Below are 21,376 nucleotides of genomic sequence, written 5' to 3'. Positions count from 1 at the left end.
TCAATACTTCATTCGGTTTTATTGCCAAAAAATACTTCATTGCGTAGATAAACCACATTTTTATTTATACACTCATCAGTTGATAGACACGTGTTTCTACCTTTTAGCTCTTACGAATAATGCTGCTATGAACTTTTAAAAAAAGATTTTTTAAGTAGGTTCTATACCTGACATGGGGCTGGAACCTACAACTGTGAGATCAAGAGTCACACGCTCTTCTGACTGAGGCCAGCCAGGTGTCCCTGCTATGAACATTTTTGTGCCAGTTTTTGTGTAGTCCAGTTTTTGATTGGGGGAATATACCTAGGAGTGGACTTGCTGGGTCATACCATGATTCTATGCTTAACTCTGAGGAACTGCTAACCTGTTTTCCACGGTGGCTGCACCACTTCACATTCCCACTGGTGACGAACAAGGGTTTCTCTACATCTTGTCGTGGGGTGTTTTTTTTTTTTTTTTTTTTTACGTAATTCTTTTTTTTTTTTTTTTTAAAGATTTTATTTATTTATTTGACAGAGAGAAAGAGATCATAAGTAGGCAGAGAGGCAGGCGGGTGGGCGGGGGGAGCAGACTCCCCGCTGAGCAGAGAGCCTGATGCCGGCCTCGATCATAGGACCTGAGATCATGCCCTGAGCCGAAGGCAGAGGCTTAACCCACTGAACCACCCAGGTGCCCCTCATTGTGGTTTTGATTTGCATTTCCCTAATGGCTAAGGACGTTGAGCATCTTTTCGTGGCTCGTTGGCCATTTGTCTATCTTCTTTGGAGCAATGTCTAATCAGATCCTTTGTGCATTTAAAAAATTGGGTATTTGTGTTTTTATTGAATGGAATAGTTCTTTATAGAATCTAGATACAAGCCCTCTATCAGATATATGACTTGCAAAAGTTTTCTCCCGTTCTGTGGGTTGTATTATTATTTTCTTATTTCTCGGGCTTTTTTCCCCCCAACTTTACCCACTCACCCACATCCTACTGGGACACTGATGACAGAAGCGTGAGATCTTTTGCTGTAGCCCCACATGTCTCTCGGGCTCTGTTTAGTTTTTGTAGTCTGCTCACGCTCTGTTGTTCAGATTGGGTAGTTTCTTTTTTTTTTTTTTTTTTTTTTTAAAGATTTTATTTATTCATTTGACACAGAGAGATCACAAGTAGGCAGAGAGGCAGGCAGAGAGAGAGAGAGGAGGAAGCAGGCTCCCCGCGGAGCAGAGAACCCGATGCGGGACTCGATCCCAGGACCCTGAGATCATGACCTGAGCCGAAGGCAGCGGCTTAACCCACTGAGCCACCCAGGCGCCCAAGATTGGGTAATTTCTATTGTTTAAGTGTAAACCAATAATACTAGGAGAGGGGTGATCAGGGTGGGAGGGATGACAAAGGGGCATAAAGAAAGTTTGGGGGCTAATATATTCATTATTTTGGTTATGATGATTTCATAGCGATTTCATGTGCTTATGTCAAAGTTTTGGTAAGTTTAAACGTGTGCAGTTTATGTTGTTTAAACCTGAGACTGTTCAAGACTTACACTTACAACCAGCAGGGGGCAGGGAGCGCTCCTGCAAATAGCCTCAGTTCCATTTATCCAATGCCGCAGTACCTATTACAACATAGAAATTGATGATTCTAGTAGAAATGTAACTCTACTCTCTCAAAGAAATATTTTGTAGTTAGGAATGCTTGCTTACTTCATAGATAAATCATTCCAATTTGCAGTACTAGAGGTGGGATCCCCAGGGGACAGGGACTATAAATGTCTACTAGCATTTCTAGTATATCTATTAGCAACGAGATTCAGTTTAATCTTTCAGATTTGTGCTACAAACACGTCTTGAATGAATCACATTTGCTCTCCTTCCTCTCATGAGGATAGTTAAACTTCTTTCAGCTGCAGATCACTGCATTCAAACTAAGGTTCACAAACCCAAAGCGTAAGTCAGGGGTGGGGGGCCGCTGCAGGGAGCTTGCGGGATCTGGGGACCGTAGTGCAGAGTCCGCCAACCTGCTGTGTGACATCATTCACGCTGCTTAACCACTTTACGCACCTCCAGCGCGCAGTCTCAGCTTTCTAAAAATGAGGAATGACATGAATGTTGCTTATAAAATCGACACTGCCTGCCGGGGCAGCCCAGGACCCATATCAGAGGGAGGGGAGCTTGTGAGGCAGGGCCATGGAGGAGAGCGGTGGCGGATGGGCTACAAGAGACAAGTGGCAGTCCTGGGAGGGGAGCCCTCTAGTTTGGGCACTCTTGGACCTGGGTAAGGTGGGCCTGGCTCCTCTCACCAGTCCAACCCCGCAGCTTCTAAGAGTTCATCTTTTTAGGAAAAAGAACACTTGCTGGCAAATGAGATCTGGACACAGGGCAGAAGGTGCCTCACTCGGAGCATACTTGGGACCAATGACGGTCCTTCTGCCGTAACCTCTACCAGGCAGGTGCACTCCTGTCTTTTTCTTAGCATGACGTCAGCCATCCCAGACCCTCAGACATTTGTTCTGTACTTTGGTGTTGAGATACTCATCCTTACAGAGAATACTGTTTGGCATGCGTTTATGCATTTATCATTGGCTGTGGTCACTCCTCAAGAAGAAAGCTGCATCCTGCCTGCTGGGTGTCCGTGGAGGGTCTGCACCGCACAGCAGAGCTGTTTTATTTTTGTCTCATTGTGCCACTGGAGATCAGCTCAATTCATGTCTAGTAAACATCAACCAGGAGATTCTCTTTTTAAGGACATTGCGATACAACTGAAAAATCAGGGTAAGATTTTCATCTTACAAATGCGGCTGCTGGTGCAAAAGTATGGATCCTAGTTCCATGGGGATTCAACATCAGTCAAAACTGATGTTAAACTCTCTTCAAAGTATGTCATCCTTAGGGCCCAGGACAGAGGACCAGCATAGATTTCCTCTGCCTCCTGAGGCCAGGCCTAGGAGAAGTCTCTTGGGGCAGATGCCAGAGGTCACATTAAGGGTAGGGGGGATTATCATCAGCATGGCCAAGGGCATTCATCCAGGGCAAACACAAGCCAATGAGTCAGTCTCTGTGGCTCTCAGGAAACCTCTTGATAACTTTTTTTTTTTTTAAAGTAGGCTCGACACCCAGCATGGAGTCCAGTGAGGGGCTTGAACTCATGACTCAAGAGATCAAGACCTGAGCTGAGATCCAGTCAGATGCTTAACCAACTGAGCCACCCAGGTACTCCCATACCTCAGTCTTTTAAAGGGGGAGTTTGGGGGGCAGGTGGCTCAGTGGGTTAAGCCTCTGCCTTCAGCTCAGGTCATGAACTCAGGGTCCTGGGATCGAGCCCCGCATCGGGCTCTCTGCTCAGCAGGGAGCCTGCTTCCCCCCCCTCTCTCTTTGCTTGCCTCTCTGCCCTCTTATGATCTCTGTCTGTCGAATAAATAAATAAAATCTTTTTAAAAAAGTGGGGAGAGTTTGTCTTCACTCAGGCCCTTTGCTAATGCTGGGTTCACAGCAATCTTTGTACACAGTTGTACCCCTTCCTAATGTCCCCTTGGTGAGCACCAGTCTTGCCATGTTGCAGTCTCTTCCTGCCTAGATGCTGCCCTGCCCTTTCCAGAGGCCCCACAGACATTGTGGTGGCAACACCCTTTGGGGGGAGAAAGGCTTCCCCACCAACCGCCAGCTGTCCTTACCTACTCCCCCAGGGGGGCCTTTATGCCTGTTAACCCCACATCTGTAGTCTGTGACTAGGCCTCCAGTAGGCCTTGCTCTCCACTTCCAGGGTTGGATAGGGCTACTCACCTCCCCAGAGCCATCCAGGAAGACTTCAGACTGGCAGCCCCCAGCCCAAAGCCGGTAGGTAGCCTTCAACAGGGAGAAACCACTCCCACCACTGGGCCCATCCAGCCGCTCTTTCCCTGTATTGAAATAAAACTTGGAGGAATTCCTGTCTCTTCCCCCCCGCCCACTTAAGGTCTTATTTATTTATTTGAGAGCACCAGTGAGCACAAGGGCAGGAGGGGCAGAGGGAGAGGGAGAAGCTGACTGCCCACTGAGCAGGGATCCTGCTGCAGGGGCTCCATCCCAGGACCCCTGGGATTATGACCTGAGCGGAAGGCAGATGCCCAACCGACTGAGCCACCCAGGCGCCCAGGAGTTCCTTATTATTACGTTGTGTGGGAGGAAGACAGATGCTTCAAAGCACTGGACCCTGGACAGGAAAGGATTTTGCTGGGGAGGGGTGGGGGGGTGTACAGGGAAGGGGGTATAGGCACTGAGAACAAACGGCACCACTTCTAACAATGGAAGCAAGAGCAAAGTTCTAAGCATTCTGTCATCAAAGTTTTAGCAAAACAAGATTACAGGTTTCTCCGCTATGGGCAAGTAGAGCATTTCTATGAAACCCTCCCTGAGCCAAAGTGGCATAATTTGAAGACGCGATTACCATTAATTTATATGGGAAAAGCTTTTGAGCATTCCCAGACCCCACAATAAGCTCTCGGGGGCTTTTTTGATATCTTAGGACGTACCTTGCTAATGTATGCACAAAAGAAATTGAGATCAAGTACAGATTCAAAGCTCTGGCGGCTGGAGGCTGAGGCTGAGGTGTAGTTCCTGGGGAAGGCGCTGGGCGGCGCTACTCCCGCTCTGGGCCCTCGCTGCCTCTGGGATGGCTCGCTGAAAAATAAACACTGGACAACTATTTTTGCCTTTTCTCATAAGAGCAAAATCCAATTTGGAGTTCTTACAGTTGGCAAAAATAGGTACAGAAGTAGGTTGTTCATTAAAGTGAAGTGGCCTAATGCATCTTCCAAACAGCCCTGGCTTGGTTGGCAAGAGTAAGAACAAAAGGACCCTTGAGAAGGTAGGATTGGTTATTTCTCAGAAACTGCATTTACTTAGGACTAATAGAATTTCCCATCTGGAGTGAACAGGGTTTGGGGAAAATGCTGCGAGGCCAGGGGGTTTCAAGATAATTCAGGAAAATGCAGTCTTTTACAACATACACACACGCACACGCACACACACACACACACACCCCTCAGATGTCTTGTGTGTTCTCAAGGCTGTAGTATTGTCAGGGCTTTTGAGCTCTTGAGGTTCACAGGAGCCAAGTCTGGTGTCCCTTCAAGTAGGGAGTCATGGGGGAGTTTTGTGACCATCTGATTTAAGCGTGTGAGTCAGTCACCAGATTTATAGTTTTCACATCTTGAGGTTGGTTAGGTAATGAGAGCTTATGCATAGTGTCTTCATGGCCCTTAGAGAAGCTTTTGAGACCATTAATACATCGACTTCTCCCACTCAAAGTTAGGAGGACTGAGAAATCCCACAAGGATCTAAGAATCAGCTCGAAGTGGGGGAGGAGAGGGGGCAGGCGTGCCCTTGGATGGCAGCCATAGTGCCCTCCCCCTCACCCCCAGTACAGTTCTGTCGTCAAATGACCCACTCCATCCCTGGGTCCTGAGTCTCCTTTATAACGGAGCCCTCACTGTCACAGACTGGGATGACTCAAGTCCTGGATAGCACGCGGGCAGCTGGTCACCCGAGTGGATGGGTGGGGTGGTGTGGGGGAGTGACTGCCTGCCCAGTGGACAGGGCAGCAACCTCCCAGCTGCTGTTAACTCAAAGGACGCTGCTGGCTCCAGGGGGCCTCTCCCTAGGACTTCCCAGCCTTTCTATGAATGAAGATCCCTACTTAAAATTTAAAAATCAACAGATAAAGCACAGATGGGCCCCCTACCGGAGACACGGATAATAGTAGGTACACTTCCAGTAACTGTAAATAATAAATAATAAATAAATAATAAATAATAATAATAAGTAATAAACTGTAAATAAAAAAATGTAAAACTTATAAAAGGCTGCTCTGAGTTCAGCGGTGTTTTTAAATGATGTTGTATTGTAGGTATCACAAACACATCGACACATACTTGAAAAAGAGCTTTAAAGAGTATATAGGTGTTTGTACCACAGATAGATACTCACAATCCTCAGGATTATCAGGCCAGGGACCACAGGTTTATGAAATCAGAGTCTCCCATTTCCCAGAGAGAGCTGGATTCAGCAGTATGCGTGCACGCGCACACACACAGGCACACACACAGGCACACACTCCTGCTTCACTTTGACTAGATCAGGCTAGAAGGTCTATGGTTTCCATGTGATCTCTAAGACCCTACAGGAATCCCTAGATCTCAGTGGTGATGAGGCTGAGGCCGGGACCTTCCGGTATCTTCCTGGTCAGTGGTTTTCAAACCTGGCTGTCCTTAAGAGCCCTCTAAACCACTTCTTTAAAAAAAGGCTCCTGGGGCACCTGGGTGGTGAAGTCGGTTATCCATGTGGCTCTTGGTTTTGGCTCAGGTTGTGATCTTGGGGTTATGAGATCAAGTCTCATGTCGGGCTCCATGCTCAGAGTGACTCCGCTTGGGATTCTTTCCCTGTCCTTCTGCCCCACTCCCCCCATTCTCTCTTCCTTTCTCTCAAATAAATAAATAAATCATTAAAAAAAAATACAGATGCCTGTTTCCATCTTTGGGCAACTGGATGAGAATCTCCAGGGCTTGGGCCCTGTCCTGTATTTTTTTTTAAAGCTCCCCAAGTTCATGCTGTGCGTGGAAAAAAAAACTGGGTTCATCCCACACATTCATCCCCAAACCAAAATCCCCAATAAATTATGGTGCATTTAAAGAACATTACACCATTACTGTGTTGAGCCTTGATGAAATTGGCAATTAATTCCCTTTCTGGGAGACTCTTTACTTTTGATTCCTTTGATCTCAGAGAGATGAACTTTCAAGACACCAAGAGATGGAGACTAGCAAAAATGTTGCTCACCCCCAGCCTTCTTTCTATCAAAGGTAAAATTTCTCCTAAGTCTGCATGTCCTGGACTCTGGAGGTGGTGGCTTCCTTGTCCTACAGGTGGACACAGAGGGGTTTGGCTGTCATCCATACCCAGGCACTGAGGGCATGAGCAGGTGGGTGCGGAGGTGTTCTAAATGGTTGCTTATATCCCTAAAAGCCAAAAATCACAGGTCTGGATCGTAGCCTAGCTTGACTCCATCCTCCTTTAGGACCCGAAGTGTCCAACTCTTCACTAAACAATAAGCAAACCCAGAGACTGATCAGACAAGGCAAGTGTGTAGACAGACCTACATGAGGTTGCTACCTGAGACTATCTTCTAGTAAGGGGACTAACAGATACTAGTGAAACTTGCCTGAGAACATGGGCCCTGGTTTATTTTCTCTGTCCACTCCCCTGAGAAGGAGAAATCATTACACAGTGGGGTTAAGGTGTTGAGAAGGCTGCCAGAACAATGGCTCCGGGGTTAATTCAACAATAGTCCACGGGTGTAATTTAGTAGAATAACAGCTTAAAAGAAAAAAGCCTTGTGATGTCTCTAACAGAGACCAAAGAAAACTGATCAAAGTCATACCCACTCTTGATAATATCTCTTGGCAAACTTCAAGTAGAAGGGAACACCCTTAACGTGATAAGTGGTCCTGACCAGAGTAAACCTGGAATTTAATGGTGAAAACTCAGAAACATTCCTTCCATTCAAAGAGGGAATACGACATGCATGCCTGCCCCTCTATCATTTGGTTCTGTCCTGGAAGCTGACCCAGCATAGCAAGACAAGAGAAAGGACAGGAAGGGACAAAGCAGTCTTCATTTACAGGAGACGTGATTGTCTACCTATATTATCCAAGAGGATCAATGGATAGACTCTTAGAGAGAATACAAGTGAGGCTCAAGGTGGCCTGAAACAGGTGACCCCGTAGGAAATCATCAGAAGGCCAGTGCCTCAGAATGGCCAGTTAGAAAAAGTAACATCAAAGTAATATCAAAGAGGTTCCAACCATGATAGCAACACAACTATAAAGAACACAGGAACACACATAACAGAAAATTTGCAAGATTTTTAAGAAGACAGCAAATCTCTACTGAAGGACATAAACGTCTTGATCAAATAGAGGTGTGATGTTCATGGATGAGAAGACTTGGTGGACAGTTGTGTACATGGATCTGGAACTTAGGGGAGAGGCAGATGATAAATGGACTTGGGAGTCATTGACGTGGATCTGAATGATTTCTCCAAGGAAGATTATGGACATGGGGTGGGGGGAGAGAAGATGGCTCCAGTTGGAGTGTTGAAGGTCACTAAGCCAGAGAAATAGGTGGGAGACCAGGAGACCAGTGACCTCCCAGTGAGGTCTCTGAAGCCTAGGAAGGAAGAGGTGTCAAGCAGGGGAACCTAGTGATATCAAATCCTGGTGAGAAGTTGGGAAAGATAAAGGTTGGTTGAGGCTCGTTGTACCTGGTAAGTAGGAGTTAATTAAGCTAGGAAGGAGCAGCTTTCTGTGGAGTGGTGGGATCAGAAGCCAGATGGCAGTGGATTGAAAATAAAAATGGGTGCCTACAAGGCTCAGTCAGTTAAGCACTGGACTCTTGGTTTTGGCTCAGGTGGTGATCTCAGGATTGTGAGATGGAGCCCTGTGTGAGGCTTCCCACTCTGCAGGGAGTCTGCTTCCTCTCTCTCTCTCTGTTCCTCTCCCCTCATGCTCTCTCTCAAATAAATAAATAAATCTTAAAAAAAAGAAAAGAAAATCAAGTTCTTTATGGGGTTAATATGGCAGATGAAACATGCATATCTGCTTTAGTGCTTTCTTGAAACTATACTCAAATTATAGTATAGGTTGTTTTTGAAAAGCATAACTTACAGGACAGGACTAATGAGAGAAAAGAAAGTTTAGAAGCTGGAAACCAGATAAACTGTAATTAGCTTTTCAGACTAAACCCCGCCCCACGAAATCCTGAGGTGGCAGTAGGGAAAGCCTAGAACCAACCCAATTTGTAACACACAATCCTCAAAAGGTTTAGGAACTGTTGACACCATGGAACTCTAGATAGAGGCTGGACTGAAAAAGAAGTCAAATAAGAATGTTCCCTCCCTCCCCCTTTGGGCTCCCACAGGGCAGGCCTCTGGCCTATCCCCTTCTAGCTGGAGAGTGGAAAAGCCTTCTCTAGGGGACTGTAACCAGGCAAGAAGAAAGACTAACAGATAGTGATATTAGAGATTCCTTTACTAAATAGTCCATCCAGATCACCCTACAGTGACACTCCAGAACAGCCGACTTTTGTACGCAGAACTGCTAAGCATCTTTTAGACCCCATTTTTAAATATAAGCTGTCACTCAAATGAAACTGCAGATTAACTCAAACAAACATTTAAAGAATAAAACAATGCTAATTCTACGCAAACTCAGAAAATGGGAAAGAGGGACAATTTCCCAACTCATTCTATGGGGCCAGCATCCCCCTAATGCAAAAACCAGACAAATACATTACAAAGCAAGAAAACGAAAGACAATAACCCTTATGAACAAGGACATGAAAATATTTGGTAAAACATTACGAAGTTGAATCCAGTAACATGTATTGTTATATAAAAAAGTTAAAAATAGGGGCACCTTGGTGGCTCAGTGGGTTAAGCCTCTGCCTTCGGCTCAGGTCATGATCCCAGGGTCCTGGGATCGAGCCCCATGTCGGGCTCTCTGCTCTGCAGGGAGCCTGCTTCCTCCTCTCTCTCTGCCTGCCTCTCTGCCTACTTGTGATCTCTGTCAGATAAATAAAGAAAAAATCTTAAAAAAAAAAAAAAGTTAAAAATACACCATGACCATGTGGAGTTCATCCTTGGAATACAAAGTTGGTTTAACATTCAAAAACAAAGTGATGTAATCCACCATATTAACAGAATGAGGAAAACCCGTATGATTATCTCAACAGATAAAGAAAAAACATTTGACAAAATCTGGCAAAATTCAACAACTTTCATGAGAAAGCCTCTCAGAGAATTAGGAAAAGAAAGAAAGGTCTTCAAACTGATAAAGACCATCTGTGAAAAACCTGCCACAAATGTCATATTTAATGGTGAAACACAGAATGTTCTCTCTCTCAGATTGGAAACAAAACAAAAATGCCCACTCTTACCACATCTATTCAACATTGTACTAGAGGTCCTAGCTGTTATAATGAGATAAGAAAAAGAAATAAACGGCATCCAGATTGAAAAGGAAAAAGTAAAACTGTCTTTATTTGCAGATGATATGATTATATGTGTATAAAATCCTAAGGAATCTATGAAGAACTTCTAGAACTAATAAGTGTTTAGCAGGATCATATAAGATCAATACATAAAAATCAAATATCTATAGCACCAAATATTTTAATATTAAAACTTATATCATTTGCAATAGCATTAAAAAGGAAGAAAATGAATAACAATACATGCAAGATATGTATCTGGAAAACAAAACATCCTGGAGAGTAATTAAAGAGATTAAATCAATAGAAAGATAGATCACACTTAGAGTAGAAGACTCGATACTGTTAAGGTGTCAGTCCTCTCCAAAGTGAGCTGTAGATTCAATGAAATTCCAATTGTAGACCCATCAGTCCTTTTTGTTGAACTGGACAAAGAATTTGTATGAAGATGCGAAGGGTATAGAAGAGTCAAACAATTTTGAAAAAAGAAGACAAAAGGAGGCTTACAATACCTGATTTCAAGACTTATTACGAAGGTACAAAAACTGTGGTACTGCTAAAAGGATGGACACGTAGATCAATGGCATATCAAAGAGAATCCAGAAATAGACCTACACATAGAGGGTCAACTAATTTCTGATAGAACCTCCAAGGTAATCCAATGAACAAAAGGGTAGTCTTGTCAATATGAAGTAATGGAATCCTTGGATATTCACATGGGGAAAAAATACATCTCAACCTTACCTTAGGCTAAACACAAACATAACCTCAAAATGAATCATAAACCTAAATAACAAAGTTAGTTCAATAAAACTTCTAAAAGGTGATGTAGGAAAAAGTCTTCAAGACCTTGGGTTGGGCAAAGATTGATGTATCTGAGAAACGCAAAAATCACAAATCATAAAAAGAAACATTGATAAGCCAGTCTTCAGGAAACTAAGATCTGCTTTTCAAAAGACAGTCCAGGAGCAAATCGTCACACTACTTCCATCTGACAAAGGTCTTGTATCCAACTTGGGTCATGTATTCCTCTGAATATTTGTAGCTGCATCTTGTTAAATGTGGATTCTGTACCACAATTCATCTACTCATTAACACTTACTTGTGACCCCCAATTCAATACTTGTGGCACTTTTACAGCGACTTGTGGCAACAAAAATTTTGAGTTTCTGGATGTGCACATTCTGGCTGGGGTTGAAAAGCCAATCTCTGCTTTGTGTTTCAGTCCTCGTGCTGTAACCAAATTGTCCCGTCTGTGGTCTGTGTCACGCCATGTGTCTTGCAGTTTTGTGTGTTTTGTTAGTGATTTTGCTTTTTTAAATGGTGTCCAACCATAGTGCTGGCTGGTACAAACAAGCTGTGATGTGTCCTATGGAGAACATAAATGTTAGAGCTCTGTTTTTCTTCCCCTTCCTCCCTCCCTTCCTTCCTTCCTTCCTTCCTTCCTTCCTTCCTTCCTTCCTTCCTTCTTTCCTTCCTTCCTTCCAAAGATTTTATTTATTTATTCGACAGAGAGGGAACACATGCAGGGAGAGTGGGAGAGGAAGAAGCAGGCTTCCCACTGGGCAGGGAGCCTGATGAGGGGCTCAATCCCAGGACCTTGGGATCATGACCTGAGCTGAAGGCAAACGCCTAATCCACTGAGTCCCCGAGGTGCCCACCTTTCTCCCTCCTCCTTTTCTTTTCTTTTCTTTCTCCCTTTCTCTCTCTCTTTCTTCTTTCTTTCTTTCATCTTTCTTTCTGATTCAAATTTATTTATTTTAGAGAGAGAGCAAGTGTCAGAGAGCATGGCAGGAGGGATGGTGGGGAGAGACAAGGGGAGAGGGAAAGAGAGCCTCACGCAGACTACCCTCAGGGTGTGGCCCAGCCTGGAGTTAGATCCTGAGATCACAACCTGAGCTGAAACCAAGAGTTGGATGCTTAATAGACTGTGCCATCCAGGCTCCCCTGTGTTAGATAATTTTCAGGAATAAATTAAAATGCTGTTGGCCATGAGTTCAATGTTAAAGAATTGACAAAATAGGTAAAATAAGGTGCCTGAAACAGAAACACACATAAAACAAGTTTATGTATTTGTCAGATGATGAAAATGTTGTGACCAGAGACTTGTAGAACCTAGTGCTGTATTTACTCTAGGAGGGTATTTGCTAGGTCAGTGTTTGTGGTGACTTTATAGCCCGTAACGACTGCAAGTGAGAATCAAGTATGTATCTGATACACATACACAGAGCCCAATAGGAAATGTGAAAAAGATTTCAACAAACATGTCACAAAAGAAGATATACAATGGCCAATAGGCATGTGAAATGTTGTCTGACATCAGTAGTTATTAGGAAAATACATATTAAAATCTCTCCCACCAGAATAACTAAAATTTTAAAAGACTAATAATATCAAATATTGGTAGGAGGAGGAACTGGGACTCATGCATTTCTGTGCGAGAGCAAAATGGTACCACCATTTTGAAAAACAAAATGGTTTTTCTATAAACCTAAATATTCACTGACCACATGACCCAGCTATCCAACAACTAAGTTTTCACCAAGAATAAAGAAAACATGTTCACACAAAGACAAAGCTTTATTCATAATATCTCAAGCTGGACCAGCCCGAATGTCCATTGACAGATGAATGGATAAACAAATTATGACATATTCATACAATGGAATACTAGAAACAAATCACCATAAAAAAGAACAAATTGCTTAAAACTTGATAACATGGATGAGTTTCATAGATTTCATGATGAGCAAAAGAAGCTAGGTATAAAAGAGTATATTCTCTAAGATTCTACTTATATGAAACTCTAGAAATGACAAATCCATCCAGAGAGACAGAAAGCAGATGACTGGTTGCCTGGGGTCAAGGGGTGGGAGTGGTAGGATATTGATTGAAAGGGACACAAGGGAACTTTTCTATGTGATGAAAATGTTCTATATTTTAATCAAGGTAATCGTTACATGGGTGTGCATGTTGGCCAAACTTATCAAAATATATATGTAACATGGGTACATTTTATTCCTCAATGAAGTTGGTGAAATAATTTCACCTGTCCTCTCCGAATGCACAAGGGGGCACCTCCTTCACCAGTCTGGCTGTGAAGCCAAGAGGAGGGTTGGTGGACAGGTTTTGTTTGGTCTGGTTTCCCTTGGACTGTTATTACTTTCTTGTATTTTAGTTTTGCTTCTTTGTTGATCTGGTTTTGCTTCCTGTTGGTGTTGGCGGTGTCTGGGGAGAGGTAAGTATGTGATCGATTGAGCTGTGGGCAGTGATGGAAACCCCAGCAGGGAGCCGAGCAGCCATGGAAGGTTAAGGGGGGCGGTGCTGGGAGGAGGCATGGGGTCCGGGAGTGCAGGAGAGACTGGCCTTAGCCAGGTGAGGGGGCTATATGTGGCCAGGAGGATGGGAGTAGGTTTGTAGACTAGGAGGGATGGGGCAGGAAGAAGGAGCCCAGGAAGGAAAAGGCAATGGGGGAAGTTCATCTGATGGTTTTCTTCTTTTTCCTCCTTTTAAATTTTTGGAATTAGATGAGGTCTCTCATGGTGCTGGGAACGAGTGATAAATCGGGGCTTGAGGAAAGAGGTTTCGCGTTGTTTCGGGCTATGGATGGGCCTTTGTTGCTGGTGGAGGTCCTGCTGAGGTTGGAGACAGGCACATCAGCTCAGAGAGTCACAGAGTGTTCTCAGCCCCGTCGGGAGGAGGACAGAAGACACAGAGCAATTTCTCTTTGAGCAGGGAGGAAAGCAGGCTCTGTGATACCCACCTTCTGGGCAGGTGGCAAGAGAATGATCTGGCAGGTGACTTTGGTCCTGGTGCTGAAGCAGAGACCTGGAGGGAACGAAGGCCGCATAGAAATCAGAACGCGAAATCCACATCTGCCATGTGGTCACATCCATGAAAGAAGGGGATCCTCTTACTCAGCCTCATCCCATGTGCCTCTCCCGGCCACCTGACCACTCATGGACCCTGCCCGCTTCTACGGCTGCACATGCTCTTTCTCACAGCTGTCCAGGAAATCACTTATCTGGGTCTCAAGAGGACCGAGCTTGCTTAGGCAAACTGGAGTCTGCTTACTGCCCTCAAGACTGGTTGGGTCGTTGTCCCACTCCAGCAGGAAGAACATTCTCATTGGTAGAAAAGTTTGGGGATGTGCAAGCGTGGGATTGTGTGTCCGAAACATCACCACCAAAGCCTTCCTCTCAGATTTGCAAAGGGTCTCTTGCTAAAATGCAAGTATCTTCTGGAGCCCCTTTGAGCTCCGAAAATGAACAGGGCCAGCTGAGAAACTGTGTCCAACCAGGCCCAGGGGTTGGGGGCCGGGGACAGTGGGTGAGACAAGCTCTGGATGGAAGCAGGGGGACATCGGGGATCTTCAGTCCATGCGACACTTCTGTAGGGCTGGCTCCCTCTCTGCCTGGGCTCCGGGTGGGGCTCCCTGGGTTCAAGGCTGGGCTCGGGCTGGGGATTCCTCAGATGGTCCTTATTCAGCATCAGAGAGCCTGCTTCTTCATTAGCACGGAGAAATGATCATAGCATCTACTTAGCAGGACTGTTGTGAGGAAACAGCAAAGAACATGTGGGGAAGTCTGAGCTTCAGTCCTACTATGCCCTCCAGCCACTGGGGACCGCACTATGTAGTTCAGGAAGGAAGAGAGCTGAGTAGGAGGAAGGGCAGGCAGCCCACGATGACCACAGAGCTGCTTTCTCTGTCTCCCCACCTTCCTGCCGAGTGAGGCCAGAAACCCCTGCCCCTTCCATGACAGTGGGGGACTGCCCCAGAGCATGGAAGACAGCCTGTGGCCCCCCTCCCCCCAACCCGAGAGAGTCAGCATCATTTGCCTGTTAGCAGCAGGGGCTGGCCACTGCCTGCCTCAGGGAAGTGGGGTGAAGGGCAGGGTAACCCTGTCAGAGCAGCGGGCTGTGGGGGCCTGCTCCCTGGGCACGCGGCCTCGGCGTGCATTCTAGGTATTATTTACACCAAGCAGGGCCTAGGCCAAGATTGGGAGCCCCAGCCCTGCTGTTAGATGTGAGAGGTCCGTGGAAATACACTGTCCACCTGCACGTCCCCTACCGGCTGTCACTTCCTGGCCTGGATGTGGGGCATGGAGAGTCCCGCAAGGCCAGTTCACTTCCCACTTCCTCTGCTTCCTTCCATCCTGGGAGCTTGCATAGAGGCTGTTGGGCCTTCTGGTCTCATTCTATCCTGTTGGGGGGTGGTGGGTATGGGTTTCTGCAGGGAAACCTGAGAGGCTGTCTGTCCAGGAAGTGGTGAGGGTGCTTGCTGCTTAAGGAGCAGAGGCTGAGGTGTGGAAAGTCAAGATACCCAGGAGCGGGAGCTGGCTGGTTAGGGAGAGAGTGCCCTGAGGGCTGTGGCATGTCAGCCAGGCAGGGTTCAGGAGGGTGAATGACATCATGGCCACCATCATCACCATCGTCACTGTCACTGACATTCACAGTACAATTCACAGGGATCTGGGTGCTTTGTGCGTGAGATTTGGAGACAGCCGCACCCTTCTCTCAAGCCATTGCTGGATGCATGTCCTGTGTGATGCTCAATATGGCCATCGGTTCTAACCCCTGAAACTGAAGGCCACAGGGTCTCCCAGTGGGCCACTGAGCCCTGGTATTTATCCCCATGCTCCCAGGAATGACTCTTATCCCCACCCTCTTGCCGTGCCACCAGCACAGTCGGCTCGCTGAGCTCTGCTCTGTTCACCACGGTGCAGGTGCAGGAGGCAGAAAACAGTGGGGGGTCTTAAAAGAGCAGGGCGGAATGCCCTTGAGGTCCATCCATGTAGTCAAAAACGGCAGGACTTCCTTCTTTTTTATGGCCGAATAATATTCCTTTTTATATCACATTTTTAACCCATTTGTCTGGAGACAGACGCCTAGGTTGTTTCCATGTCTTGACTGTTGGAAATAGTGCCGTTATGAACACGGTAGGTGCCCATATCTGTTGAGGATAGTGACTTCCTTCTACTAAGAGAAATGAGTCAGAGAAAGACAAATACTGTGGGGTGCCACTGTGTGTGAACTCTGAAACAACCCACAACAAGCGCATAGAAACAGATGAGATTGGTGGTTGCAAGACATAGGGCATAGGGGGCGGGAAAATTGGGTGATGGGGGTCAAAAAGCAAAAACTTGCAGTTACAGCGTGAATAAGTTCGGGGAAGTGATGTATAACATGATGACTGCAGCTAACGACGTTGTACTGTATATTTAAAAGTGGCTTACAGAATTAGTCTTAAAAGATGTCAGTACAAGGAAAAAAATTTTGTAACAGCATGAGATAATGGATATTAGTTAACTTACTGTGGTAAGCATTTCACAATATGTATGTGTGTTAAAGCCTCATGCTGCACACCTCCGACTTGTACAATGTTATATGATGATTATCTTTTTTTAAAAAAAAATTGTATTGATTTGACAGAGAGAGAACAAACAGGGGAGCAGCAGAGGGAGAAGTAGGCTCTCCACTGAGCAGGGAGCCCATGTGGGACTTGATCCCAGGACCCCGGGACCACAACCTGAGCTAAAGGCAGATGCCCAACCAACTGAGCCACCCAGGTGCCCCTATGACAATCACATCTTAATAAAACCAGGGGAAAGAGGAGGGCAGAAGGGGCAGGAAGACAAGGGGGTGGTTAGCACAGGAGGGGACCTGGGGACCTGAGGCTGAGTGCCACCTCCAGCGCTAACTTGCTGGGTGCTGGCTGGGTCTGTTGGCCTTTTGGGTCTCCTGTTCTTCATCTGCACCTTCTGTGATCCCTCCCAACACTGCTGTCCCGCTTGTCCCCAGGGGGTGGGGGCTTCAGGCTGCTCATGCCTGGCTACTCAAGCCCAGGAAACTGAGAGGAGCCAAGGGTCTGGTTGGATGACTCTGACCCTCTCTGGCTTTCATGGTGCATTTCACATAGTGGTCAGAAGGGCTCTGGAGGAAATGGCCACCTCCCAAGGGACTGAGATTGATTTGCTAAATGGGGCTTTTTTTTTTTTTTTTTTTGTGAGAGAGAGAGAGAGAGCGCGGGTGGGTAAGCATGGGGTGGGGGTAGGGCAGAGGGAGAGAATCCCAAGCACTCTCCACCCTCAGCGTGGAGCCCTGTGTGGGATCGATCTTACAACCCTGAAATCACGACCTGAGCCGAAATCAAGATTTGGACACTTAACCTACTGAGCCACTGGGCTATTTTAAATGGGGTTATTTTAAACTACATCATAGCCAATTCGACATTCAGTTCTGTGGGGAAGAGCAAAATATCCAAGTTTCTGGTGTCAGGAATTTAATGAATAAAGACAAAGCCAATGACCGTCATCTGCCCAGGTTATCGGCACCATGCTCTGACCAACTGAGCTAACCGGCCAGCTGCTCTCTGCCCAGGTTAGAAACTTCGGGATCATTCTAGACCTTTCACTTCATTCCCATAATGGCAAGAGCAGCTGGCACTTTCTCAGGCAAGGGAGCTGACTCCTTTCTACTGGCTCTTGGTCCGCCACAGTCTGGTCAAGTCCATCCCACCTGTCCCCAGCCCAGCCCCACTCCTCCCACCGCTGCTGTCCAGACCCACAGCCATCTCTCGCTTGGACACCTGCCACCGTCCAACAGGTGTTCTGTCACCGGAGCTCCTTGGGTAAAAGCCAAGCTGCGGCCTCACCTTCAGGGGCACCCCAGACCCTCATTACCTCCTGAGACCTCTCCTTCCCCACCCTCTCCGGGTTTGATCCCCACCCTGGCTCTGCCCAGGAAGGCCCTCCCAACCATCTTTGCCCAACAAAGTCCCCCCTCATCTCAGACATTCCTTCCAGGCGGGCTGGGCTTCTGGCCAAGTTTTGCCCACACTCCTCGTGTGTGGGTTGGAACCTTCTTATCTCGTCTGTCCGTGTTGTGGGTGTGAAGAACGTGCTTGGCATGTCTGTGCTCCCTGCTCCCAGAGGGACAGAGACTCTATCATAGTGAGGTGTGGCACATGACGGGTATCTTTGGGGCTTTGAAGCTAGACGCCTTGGAACTGGAATCACATTGACCTGCTATGTGACCTTGGGTAAGTTGCTTCCCCTCTCTGTGCCTCAGATTCCTCCTGTAAATGGCATCCGTTGTCATGGGATTATGTGAAGAGGTCAGCGTGTCATGAAGCACTGGTGTCATTGACGAGTCTTCTCCCCTTTCCTGTCCCCAGGTGTCTGACCTAGGGAGCTTTCGTGGACCATGCATGGGTCAAGAGAAGGCCTGGAAGCTGAACATGCTAGTGTATCAAATCCCAAGCCTGGCACAGTGACTGTCCCCGGGGTACCTGAGAGGGAGCCCTGGCGTCCTCCTCCAGCACCGCACCACGGTTGCCGTGGCCAAGCGTGAGAGAAACAGAACAAAGGCCTTGAATCATGAATCATGCGAAGACTGGGCAACATCACTTTAAATCTGTTTTTCCAAATCCTGTTATTTTAAATGCCCCAGGCAGATGCCCATGTGTGCAGGGACACTGTGCTGGGCCAGAGGCTCTTTGTCCCTTGAAAGGCCCCTTTGTGACCCGTGAACCAGCCCTGAGTGATTCCCAGGACAACAGGCCCTTGTGTGGGCCCCGAAGGCCGCTTGCTTGCTCAGGCCCTCGGCTGGCAGCACGAGCCCTTTGCCGTCTCTGTAAGGTCAGCCTAGGGAGGCCTGCTATCCCCCATGCGGCGGCTGCCAGGGTTCTGATACGAAGCGCTTTGTAGAGTTTCCTTCTCAATGTTAACAAAGCCCTACTCCCACCAGCTGTCCTCTCTGGGAGAAGGGCAGATCCAGTGGGGACCACTGGGAGCAGAATGGGGTTCAGGGATTGGTTCACAGAGGAGGACCATCTGCGGGTAAGGCTCCAGGCAGGCCACCCTGCCCCGCACGGGGAAGGCCGTCAGGAGAAGGCCCCCAGAGCCCCGACAAAGCAAGGGGGCCACGGCCACTGCAGTCACAGGCAGGAGTCTCCCTAAGGTAAAGCCGCTGGATTTATGCCGCGGCTGTCTGTCGCCCTGTGCCCTCCCTTGAAGCAGGCACTCACCCTGTGTTTATGGTGACTGTGGTTTGTTCGTTCTGCAACTTTGGCTCTTGGACCCATCCCAGGTTCCAGCTTCTTAATCCTCTCTCAGATCCGTGCAGGGATTCTGCTCTTTGTTCCATGACCTTAAAACCATCCCATTATTCACCTTCTTAGCAAAGGATCTGCTGGACCGGGTGGGCCTTTGTCTCTCTGGAGGCTGCAAAGCGGACCTTGGTACCTTCCTGGGCAGGCACTATTGTGGCTTTGCAGCTTGGAGCTGCCAGCCCCTTTCAGTACACCCCACTTGGCCCCTACAGACCCTTCCAGCGATCTGGGCTGTCCCAAATGCTGGCCTCACCCCCTCAGAAGACCCCTGCCCGCTGGTATCTGGGACACTACAAGGGCTTGTCTCACTCTTGCTTCCTGAGAGGCAGGGGAACAGACTGGCATGAAGACAGGTCTGGGCAGCCTCGGGCTAGGAAGCATGAGGAGCCAGCCAGAAACCCAGCCCCAGTTCTCACCAGCTGAATGAGCCTGATTTCCCCTATGCAAAAAAAGAGAGGATTCACTATCTCCTGTGTCCACTGCAGGGATGACAGGAGGCTACACATGTGCATGAAAGGGGCTTATCCAGTGCCAGGCCCAAGGCAAGAGCTCCAAAAATGGAAGGCAAATGGCCGCACAGGTACACAGGTGGGTCCTCTGGGCGGTCATACTGGGGTGTTGGTGCTACCTTACCCTTGGTCCATCAGGGACACGAAGCAAGCAATATCTAAGGAACATAGATTCCCTTGGGCTGGAACCAAGATAGGCCCCAGAGAAGAATCCCTCCTGTTCAAGACCCAGAGGCAAAGGGGTGAGGCATGCCAGCCACAAGAATCTTTGGGGGGCAGATAGCATCCCACACCATCAACGGTCCCAGCAGAGCAGGTGTTCAGTCAATCCATTCTGTGGGGTCTGAGGACAACTTGGCTCTTGCCCTGTAGACTTAAGTGCTCCCTACCCAGGCATTGCGGGTTCCCAGCGGGTCAGTGCCCTTAGCAGGAAGGCCTGCCCAAGAGTCAGCCGTTACCCTACAAACACGTCCTAAACATCAGGGTGCAGAAGAGCTGAGCAATGAGATGCCCGAGCAAGGGCACTAGACTAGGTTCGGGGGCGAGCAGCGGGTGGCAGGGAGGAGGGTCTGGGCAAATGGGAAAAGCAAGACCAGAGACCAAGAGAGGGTGTTTTTTGGAGGCTGGCATTCCATTAACATCCAATGAGAACAAATGCAAGTCAAATACCAGATGAAATTGCAAATTTAAAAAAAAAAAAAGAATTCAGTGTGGGAGGAATGAGGAAGTCCTCTCAGAGAGTCACCTGCAAAGAAAGCCTTGGCTGAATAGGGATTTTATGCATTTTATCATTAGGCCAGTTTGCAAATGAAAATGAGAAAAGAGAAAGCGCCAATCAAGATTCCTTTAAAGAGAATGATTAAAATTCCTAAACACTGAGGAACCTTTGGGAAATTCAAGCAAGCCTTTGGTTTCTCTTTTTTTTGGGGCCCAGAAATGCTCCTTCATCGGCACCCTGTTGCTGGGTCGCCAGCAGGCAAGCAGGCAGTTTTGTTGGGGGGTGAAAATGCCACTTGTCTCAATCAACTCTTGATTGCAAATTTTGTTAAACACATGACAAACTTCCTTTCATTTCTTCATGAATTTTTTTTTTAAAGATTTTATTTATTTATCAGAGAGAGGGAGAGAGAGCGAGCAAGCACAGCCAGACAGAGTGGCAGGCACAGGCAGAGGCAGAAGCAGGCTCCCTGCTGAGCAAGGAGCCCAATGTGGGACTCAATCCCAGGACGCTGGGATCATGACCCGAGCCGAAGGCAGCTGCTCAACCAACTGAGCCACCCAGGCGTCCCTCTTCATGATTTTTAATGTGTACTTTTTCAGGATAAAGCCTCAATCAAACTTTTTGCTCCCAATTTACTGTGAAATTCTTACTTCAATTTTATTTTAAGTGGATTCACTGAAAGTGGCCTTTTTTTCCAGTACAATGACCCTGGGATCACAGGGATAACCTGAAAATACCACAGAGACCCCATTTAGTCAAGGCATCCCTAAGTTGGAAGGGGAGTAAAATGTCCACTTGCTAAACCTCTGCCTGAGGCTTGAATCTTCATTCTATGTGGCTGCTAGCAAGAGGCTGTCCAGCCTCTGCCTGTAGACCTCCATAGCTGGGGGTGCACCTGTTTTTTTGAGACACCTGGTTTGTGCCCAGCTGTGGGATATCATTAAATTCTCTGAGCAAAGGGACAAAGCAGCATTTTAAAATGGAAGCCAGGCTTTTGGGATTCCTAACTGAGCACCCTCCTTCCTAACTGCC

The 21,376-nt window shown here is 47.2% G+C and overlaps 1 long non-coding RNA gene across 1 annotated transcript; it reads left to right on the top strand.

Annotated features, from left to right (window-relative positions):
- Positions 1-18,757: 18,757 nt before the first annotated feature.
- On the top strand, positions 18,758-20,753 carry LOC116595938. The gene is made up of 3 exons (XR_004287925.1): positions 18,758-18,842; positions 19,600-19,702; positions 20,419-20,753. It is a non-coding gene; the product is annotated as an uncharacterized LOC116595938 (long non-coding RNA).
- Positions 20,754-21,376: the final 623 nt, after the last annotated feature.

Source organism: Mustela erminea, chromosome 7, assembly GCF_009829155.1.
Source record: "Mustela erminea isolate mMusErm1 chromosome 7, mMusErm1.Pri, whole genome shotgun sequence".
NCBI lineage: Eukaryota > Metazoa > Chordata > Mammalia > Carnivora > Mustelidae > Mustela > Mustela erminea.
This window is presented reverse-complemented; position numbering and strand designations above follow the sequence as displayed.